The sequence below is a fragment of the Amblyomma maculatum genome, unplaced genomic scaffold (assembly GCF_055883805.1).
Source record: "Amblyomma maculatum isolate TAMU_Amacu unplaced genomic scaffold, ASM5588380v1 scaffold_26, whole genome shotgun sequence".
Taxonomy (NCBI): domain Eukaryota; kingdom Metazoa; phylum Arthropoda; class Arachnida; order Ixodida; family Ixodidae; genus Amblyomma; species Amblyomma maculatum.
The window spans coordinates 2,294,151-2,303,879 of NW_028146751.1; positions in this window are offsets into that span (position 1 = coordinate 2,294,151).

The window sequence follows — 9,729 nt, forward strand, 5'->3', positions numbered from 1 at the left end:
ACACTCTCATAATCACGGAGGTTAACATTACCGCGCGTTCACATTACCCCATTTTCTATGCGCTTTGGTGAAGGACGTGTTGCTCGTTAACGTGTGCATTCATAGCAGCATACATACTACCGCGGTATTATTATATCACGTGATGCAAATTTTGTGCTGTTAAATTTTTTTTTTTTTTTTTTTGGTGACCACCACATTACTGCGAAAGGCGCGGTCGCGATTCTACTGTACAATATACCATATATAGTGTATATATCTCTATTATCTTATTTTTGCCTACCCTGTCCTTTCTCTCTGTCGCTCTTCTTTGATTTCCTCTACCGCTTCCTTACTATCCTTTTATTTTCGCCGCCTCAGCCAGGTGCTGCCGGGGATAGCAAACATCTTTTCCTCCCTTTTTGATATCTAATGATAAATAACCACATACTACTGTTTAATTTTTGTGGCACAGTACGTCGATCTAACGTCGTTACCAGCGTGATTTTGCAGTAAATCTAAGTGCCCCAGCATATGTTAAGTTCAGTATCCATGCATTAAATGTACAGTCCAATACCATCACAGCTAAAATCGAAGGGTTGGTCCCCAGCATGGTCTTAGAATGGCGCAAACTGTAACGAGGCCCGGAGACGAAGTGTTCTCGCGTTTCATTCTTTTAATATATAGCTTTATTGGCATGCAATGCTGCTATGTTCAAGTCCGACTTGCAGACTGCCACTTGATATATGACTTGATTCATACAGCTGCACAAAAATGAAAGTTTGAAGCCATATCAAGCCCTGTATGCCCGATTATATTAGCACACATTTTTACCATAGGTTTCCTCTGCAATTATATGACCATCACATTAAATGCTCCTACTTCGATTTTGTCTCATTGCATTCAGCATTAACTCAGGAAAACAAAGTATGCAGTTACTATACGTCCTGTTACTATACTTAATCCCTCTCTCATAACATAACGAGAGAGGTGTCCCTTACAAGGATTAGGGCCCTTACCCCATCGGTGACATGCCGACGGGGCTCTGAAGAGGATGCAGTGCAGAGTACATGCCCTAAGTGTACAAGGCCAACTGCCGAAGTGGGTCTTCGCCACCTTTTATGGACGTGCCCAGGAATGCAGCCGTCAAGAATAAGACAACTACAAGAAGTTGGACTGTCGGCTACGAGGGAGGAACATTTACACGTGTGGCTAATGGACAATATTAAGAGCCGGAGCTTGCTCCGGTTTCTTGAAGAAAATAGACTGCATGACTTCCTTTAAGAAGACAGCCTCATTCTATGCCACATGGCAAGCCTTTGAATAATAAAAAAAAAAAATGAGTGCACTTCTGGGTGACCATTTTCCTACTAGTGAAATGCAGGACATGATGGGGGGGGGGGGGGGGGGGGGGTGGCATGGTCAAAAATTGTCAAATTTACAATAATTTATTTCTCAACTTTTGGTGTGAAATTTTCTCTTGCAATATTTTCACATCTGTCTGAAACAAGGCAAGGGAGCAAATAATACAAGTTGAAGTTCATATACATATATGTAAACAACACTGTTTTATACAACTCTGTTATCATTGTAGTATATGCTCTGACACATTATTGACCTGAGATGTACATGCCACTGCCAACCGGTGGCGAGATGTGGCTCCTATTTTATACTGTGCTGTGCTATTCAGGCATCCTTCCCTAACCGAATTTAAAGTATTTCATGCTGCTTGTTGATGCAGTATTCATACTACTTTTAGAAGAGTTGAGTGAAGAACAGCTACAGCATATTGGTAAGTTGAAAAATTTTATTCAGCTATGTTGTTTCAATATTTTAATAGTTCACACTTTTCTAACAATTATGCATGACATAAAAGAGATTAATAAGAAAGATACATACGACATATTTCAAAATGTACAGGGATTGCAATCACTGGCTTCAATTAAGCTAAATGAGAGCTGTAAATATTGTCATTTACACATTCCTCAGACAAAGCAATTGCTGGATGTCACAACATAATATGTCACAACATAATAATAGTAGCTGTTCAAATACTAAGTAACAGTTGAGCTTGCACTCTTGGTGGATTTGCCCCTCTGCAAAGGATCAGTGGTTAGGGCACTTGATCGCTGTGCCCAAGGATGCAAGTTCAAACACAGGACATGACTGCTGCTTTTCATTGGAGAGGAAAAGCAAGGCACCCGTGTACTGCATGACACCAGTGCACTTTGAAGAACCCCAGGGGGTTGAAATGACACGGAGCTGTTAACTGGTATATGTCTACCATTGTGGATATTGCGCATTAAATAATGCAGTGCATTTTACAAGGCGTGATTTCAGTTAACAAGGTATCACTTCATTTTAATAGGGATAAAAAATTTGTTAAGCCATGCAGAGTATCAAATTTGATATTTGTCAGACAATTGAACTAACCAGAATCCATGTGTGAGATTGTGCATGAAGATGCCGATGTATTCTTTATAGTCATATTTTAGCATATAGCTAAAATGAATAATATTCCCCAGGAAAATAAAATGGGCACCCAGTCAAATACAGCAGATCCTATCACAACAGGCTGAACAAACCCAACTTTCCTGCCTTTGCAATTGTTTTGCTTATTGCACAGAATGTTTTGCCAGTGCTAATACATACTTTATTTGTTCATGTCTGTGGTGCAGGTCACTTGCTACAGGAGTTTGTTGGACGAAGACTCTATAACCGGCAAATGATGATATTCAATCTGCATCAATTGCTTCACCTCGTAACAGCTATTAGAAACTTTGGATATCTGTGGGGACATAGTGTTTTTGTTTTTGAGAATGGGAGTGGCAGGCTCAATAAAATAACTGGTGCAAAATGGGTGCCAAATAAGGTGGTGGAGAAGCTGGTAATGCTACAACAGCTGTAGCTCAACACTTCATTCCTTTGAGAGATAAGTGAAAGACCTCATTAATGCCATGCTGGCTAATCCACTGACTGCTACAGCTACACACATATTGATGGAGCATGTCTTCTTGGTCATGCCAACTGCACACCTAGCCTGTCAGCAGAGGCCATCATTTTGATGGTACTAGTACTCTTTTTCTTTGTAAGAAACTTGTTTGCATTGATAGTACACACAGGCTGCGAAGACACATTACTGAGTGCTTTTTGTCTCTTCTGACTGCTCTGTCAATATTGAAATTGAATGATATTGCAGCATCATGCCTTCTCAATGAATTTCCAGCTGATAACACAGTATATATGTAGGTATGTGATTTGCCAAACCTTATTGAGCGGGATTAAGATTTAATACTTTGCTTGTACTCTCAGTTTGGCTTATAGGGTTTAACATCCCAAAGCGACTTAGTCTATGAGAGATGCTGCCATGATGGGTTATGGCAATGTTCAAACATCGTTGCTCTTAAGAAACATCGACGTAAAGAACGACACGAAACACAAGAGCGCAAACTATCAACTGAAATTTTATTGCGATGAACACACATATACAGCATCACACATACCAACATCACAAAAATCGACAAGTCAGCAAAGTAGCTATCGTCTCAAGGGTGAACGTGATATCTCCTTCACAAAAAAAAAAAAAAATATGCATGCTCTCATGCGGTCGTGCATATGTGGGGCAAGCGGGAAGATGCCTTAACGAAAGGCTCAGAGAGCACAGGTACAACTGTAACCAAATTAGTGTATCTGGAAATCTGGTGCCACACTGCGCTAGATGCAAAGATTGTGCATCATTTTTCAATGAGACGGCAGTTCTTCTGAAATCTAAAGACAAGCTAACAAGGGAACTGTGGGAGGCCCACTGTATCGAATCCGGGAATGGGACATGTGTAAGCGACCCTTCGGTCCCCCTATCGAAAGAAGAAAGGGAATTCTTGGGAAAATAAAGAAAAGGAGACAAATGGTTTTTTTTTTTTTTTTTTTTTTTTGTGAAGGAGATATCACATTCACCCTTGAGACAATAGCTACTTTGCTGACTTGTCGATTTTTGTGATGTTGTTATGTGTAATGCTATATATGTATGTTCATCGCAATAAAATTTCAGTTGATAGTTCGCACTTTTGTGTTTCACATCGTTCTTTACGTCAGTTGTTCTTAAGCACAACAATGTTTGAACATGTCAGCTGTCACCAACTAGCCCAACTAGAAACCCTCTTGATGGTTATGGCAATTTCAATCACCTGTGGTTTTTTTTAAAATGTGCAGTGGAATTGTACAGTAGACAGGCACCATATGCTTTTCACCTCCATTGAAAAGCAACCACTGTGGCTAGGATTGAATTCGTCTTTGGGTTTATATCAAGCCCCGTAAGCACTGAGCCACATAGTGAGCATATGCTTTGTACAGTGCACTCTGACTAGATTATGATGAAATGTCACTCAGTATGGCCCACAATTTTTAAGACGCAGCTACTGTTAATAAACGTGGGAGTGCAGTGATGGAAAAACTTTGCTGCTAGCTGCTAACAGAATATTTTCAGTGTCTTGCTGTTTTGTATTAAGGTGCATTCAACTACTCTAAAGTTCAAGCTGGTTACTGTTTTCTTGAGCATGTTGTAAATCACATTGTCATTATACTCTACAGGGTACAGGGTGCTTCTAACTGTGGCTAAATACCAGCTGCTGCTTTCTCTTTACTTGTACCCAGCAATAAATATGCCATAGATATTTTGAAGTAGTGCCTGCAAAATGAAGCTTATACACTTAGCTAAACAAAACTACACTTAAGCAAGTAAATTAGGTCTACTAAAAGAAATAGGGGGCATGAGGGATTGGCAGGATGCTGGTACACAATGCTATTGCCTTGCAGGCTAAGCAAAGATTCACATAGCTTTCCTATTTGTGAAGTTATTGTCTGATATCAATGCTCTAATTCAAAAAGCAGATGCCTCCAGGTCAATAATAAGCTTCCAAAGAAAGTCATGCAGCACCTTAGCATCAAGTTGTGCCACAGGTAGAATGTGTACGTCTGTTTGAAGAACCCCTGGAGCATGAATATGTGGACGGCTTTCGCAGGGCTTCACAACTAAATAGGAGCCAAGCCAGCTTTGCGATCAAAATTTGCTTCAAGTTGCATTTCATCTATCATTAAAGTTGCTGTTTGTTCATGCTCTGTATGTGTTCAGAACCCCCTTCACTTAAGAAAGTTAGATTCCTGTTTTATGTAGCCGGACTTGTGTTTTGTGATAACATCCAGAGCCATTCTGACTGTATTGGTGTGAGACAACCTTCCTTCAAACGAACTTTTCAAAAACTTATCAGCGTGAGATGAAACTGTGAATTGACTTGCAAAAGCTAAAGAACCTGGGGGGCATCACAGTATTGTTTAAAACAAGATTGACTTTGTTTTTGAAGAATTTTAGCACCTCCAAAATGCAAAATGCTCATCACTCACTTAATCCAGTAAAGTTGCTACCAAATCATAGCATTGCACGTATTAACTGTTGCACGTTATTAGCACTAAATTCTTCATTTTTCCAGATGCAATATGTGAAACGCCCTGCCAAACACCATCGTGTCATGTACTGATTGTAAATCATTCAGGGTAAAACTGAACGACCAACTTTTGTGAAGGCATTGATGGTGACGTCGGCGGAATTGTGGGCGCGCGGGGGGGGGGGCAGCGCTTACATTGTCTTGCCTTTTTTCGCGTGTTTAATACTTCATGTATATAACATAGATTTATATAACAGTTTCGGCATCATTTACTTATGGTATGTTGTTATTTTTATTTTTCATATTGTTCCGTTTAACCCGGCCATGCCCTATTTCTCTCGTTTCTGTTTTCCTGTTGTTCCAATGTTTTCCCGTTCTTGTTCGCATTGCATATTAAGTTTGCTCCCCCCTTATGTAATGCCCTCAGGGGAAAATAAATGAAATTAAATTGCAGAAGACGAACCCTTTCAGAAGGCTCACATGCGTGCCGATATTCTTGTGAACCTCTATTAAAACACATGTAGCACTGTTTTCAAATCCCTTCGGTCACTCAGCTTTTCAGGCTCAAGCAACTCATCACAATTGCGCGGCGTCACTAAAAAAGCGCTTCTAGGAAAAAGATGGGCAATGACACAATCACCCGCGAACGGATTGCGGAGAAGAATGAATAGGACCGTGCTATTTTTTTCTTCCGAAGTTCGCGGTTGTTTTCGGTACATATGTCCGTGCGTTCAATGAACGCTGATAACATGCAAAGTGATAGCGGCCAAGGCGTGGCGATCGTTCATGCTACCGACCGACTGCAGTGCGTCTGCGACTGCTATTACCGCCGCCCGAGCCATTTTTTGGTGCGTCTTAATTGTCACCGCGAACCATAGTCTTTACATGGCTTATACATATACATATGATTCTCTCAATAAATGTATAAAAAGTGAGCGAAACAGCCTCATTAATTATTTGCAACGACTGCGTTCGGGACACGTGGCTCAAGCGAGTAGCTGTGGTGAAGTCCGTTTCTTCCGCATTTGCCGGCCTGTACAGCGAGGTTTCCGCTTACGCGGAACGGAGTATCCGCATCAACCGTACGCACTCCGTAGTTACCGCATCATGTCAGTGAGGAATCCGTATGCTCCGCACACATCCGTCCGCAATCGCCGTACATGCTCCGTACACTCTATTAGGACATCCATATCAATCACATGACGTCTATATGTTCTCCGCACACGACCATCCGCATCCGCAGCATGAAATCCGTAAGTTCCGCAAGGACTTCCGTAACGAACGTATGAAATCCGCTTGTTTTCTGTAAGTGTGATGCGAAAAACGTACGGAATCCGTACATTTTCTGTACTGCTGCAATAGGGGGGCTCGCCATGCTCGCAGTCTGCACGAAAAGCTGCCATTTTTTCTTTTTTTACCACCGTGTGAAACTAAAATGGCAAACTCGACAGTCTTTTGACTTTTCATTTTTCAGGGATTGCATCTAGAAAGTGCACACATCGTATTCGGTCCTTTCCCCAGGTAAACATACGATGCTGCGCTTAGTTCCTGCGCGCAGAAAACGGTCATTTATTCGATCAACTTGCGGCAACGTTTTCTTTCTCGGCAATGAAAAAGCTGTCTTCTAATCACTAATTTAATGTCACATGATCGTGCTATGACCACGCGGTTTTGTTTTGTATGCGCGTTCTCACTGACAACTGGATTTGTACAAGATGTTAAGTAGATCCAGGGAGGTAATCGGCGTCCACTACAGGCATATTGGGTCGTGAGTGCTAGCCGGCTTCCTGGCCAACATGGCACGCGGCCGACCGTGGGCAGCCAAATGCCCCAGCAACCGTTGCCAAACAGGTCGGCGTTCAGTCGGGGTTACAAGCTCGGGCCATGGATGCAGGCTGACTTCTGCCCTACCTAATACATGGCCGGCCATGGGCCGCCCATTGGCCGAGCTACCGTGGCCGAATTGGTCGGCGTTCAGTCGGGTGCCTGAGCTTGGGCCTTGGTTGATGGCCGACTTCCGTCCTACCTGGTACATGGCCAACCATGGGCCGTCATTCGACCGAGCATCGAATGCCGGCAGGTCGGCTGCCGACCAGCTGCCTATGACCGGCCATAGGTTGGCAGTCGGCCAATGCTGTCTGGGTAGCTGTTAGCTGGTAGCAGGTAGCTGGTAGCAGGTAGCCGGTAGCAGGTAGCTGGTAGCTGGTTGCAGGTAGCTGGTAGCTGGAAGCAGGTTGCAGGCAGCTGGTAGCAGGTAGCTGGTAGCTGGTAGCAGGTAGCAGGTAGCTGGTTGCTGGTAGCTGGTTGCTGGTAGCTGGTAGCTGGTTGCTGGTAGCTGGTAGTTGGTAGTTGGTAGCTGATAGTTGGTAGCTGGTAGCTGGTTGCTGGTAGCTGGTAGCTGGTTGCGGATAGCTGGTAGCTGGTAGTAGGTAGAAGGTAGCTGGTAGCAGGTAGTTGTTAGTTGGTAGCTGGTAGTTGGTAGTTGGTAGCTGGTAGTTGGTAGCTCGTAGCTGGTAGTTGGTAGCTGGTAGCTGGTAGGTGGTAGTGGGTAGCTGGTAGTTGGTAGCAGGTAGTTGGTAGTTGGTAGCTGCTAGTTGGTAGCTGGTAGCTGGTAGTTTTAGTTGGTTGCTGGTAGTTGGTTCCTGGTAGCTGGTAGCAGTTAGCTGGTAGCAGGTAGCTTGTAGCATGTAGCTGGTAGCTGGTAGCAGGTAGCTGGAAGCAGGTAGCTGGTAACTGGTAGTTGGTAGTTGGTATTGGTAGCTGGTAGCTGGTAGTTTTTAGCTGATAGCTGGTAGCAGGTAGCTGGTAGCCGGTAGCAGGTAGCTGGTAGCAGGTGGCAGGTAGCTGGTAGCTGGTAGTTGGTAGCTGGTAGCTGGTAGCTGGTAGTTAGTAGTTGGTAGCTGGTATTTGGTAGTTGGTAGCTGGTATCAGGTAGCTGGTAGCTGGTAGCAGAGAGCAGGTAGCTGGTAGCTGGTAGCAGGTAGCTGGTTGCTGGTAGCTGGTAGCTGGTTGGTGGTAGCTGGTAGTTGGTAGCTGGTAGCTGGTAGTTGGTAGCTGGTAGCTGGTTGCTGGTAGCTGGTAGCTGGTAGTAGGTAGCAGGTAGCTGGTAGCAGGTAGTTGGTAGCTGGTAGCTGGTAGTTGTTAGTTGGTAGCTGGCAGTTGGTAGTTGGTAGCTGGTAGCTGGTAGTTGGTAGTTGGTAGCTGGTAGCTGGTAGTTGGTAGCTGGTAGTTGGTAGCTGGTAGCTGATAGTTGGTAGCTGGTAGGTGGTAGATGGTAGATGGTTATTGGTAGCTGGTAGCTGGTAGTTCGTAGCTGGTTTGGTAGCTGGTTGCTGGTAGTTAGTAGCCGGTAGCTGATTGTTGGTATCTGGTAGTTGGTAGCTGGTAGTTGGTAGCAGGTAGCTGCTAGCAGGTAGCTGTTAGCTGGTAGCTGGTAGCAGGTAGCTGGTAGCTGTTAGCAGGTAGCAGGTAGCTGGTAGCTGGTAGCCGGTAGCTGGAAGCAGGTAGCCGGTAGCTGGTAGTTGGTAGTTGGTAGCTGATAGTTGGTAGCTGGTAGCTGGTTGCTGGTAGCTGGTAGCTGGTTGCGGATAGCTGGTAGCTGGTAGTAGGTAGAAGGTAGCTGGTAGCAGGTAGTTGTTAGTTGGTAGCTGGTAGTTGGTAGTTGGTAGCTGGTAGTTGGTAGCTCGTAGCTGGTAGTTGGTAGCTGGTAGCTGGTAGGTGGTAGCTGGTAGCTGGTAGCAGGTAGTTGGTAGTTGGTAGCTGCTAGTTGGTAGCTGGTAGCTGGTAGTTTTAGTTGGTTGCTGGTAGTTGGTTCCTGGTAGCTGGTAGCAGTTAGCTGGTAGCAGGTAGCTTGTAGCATGTAGCTGGTAGCTGGTAGCAGGTAGCTGGAAGCAGGTAGCTGGTAACTGGTAGTTGGTAGTTGGTAGTTGGTATTGGTAGCTGGTAGCTGGTAGTTTTTAGCTGATAGCTGGTAGCAGGTAGCTGGTAGCCGGTAGCAGGTAGCTGGTAGCAGGTGGCAGGTAGCTGGTAGCTGGTAGTTGGTAGCTGGTAGCTGGTAGCAGGTAGCTGGTAGCTGGTAGCTGGTAGTTGGTAGCTGGTAGTTGGTAGTTGGTAGCTGGTATTTGGTAGTTGGTAGCTGGTATCAGGTAGCTGGTAGCTGGTAGCAGAGAGCAGGTAGCTGGTAGCTGGTAGCAGGTAGCTGGTTGCTGGTAGCTGGTAGCTGGTTGGTGGTAGCTGGTAGTTGGTAGCTGGTAGCTGGTAGTTGGTAGCTGGTAGCTGGTTGCTGGTAGCTGGTAGCTGGTAGTAGGTAGCAGGT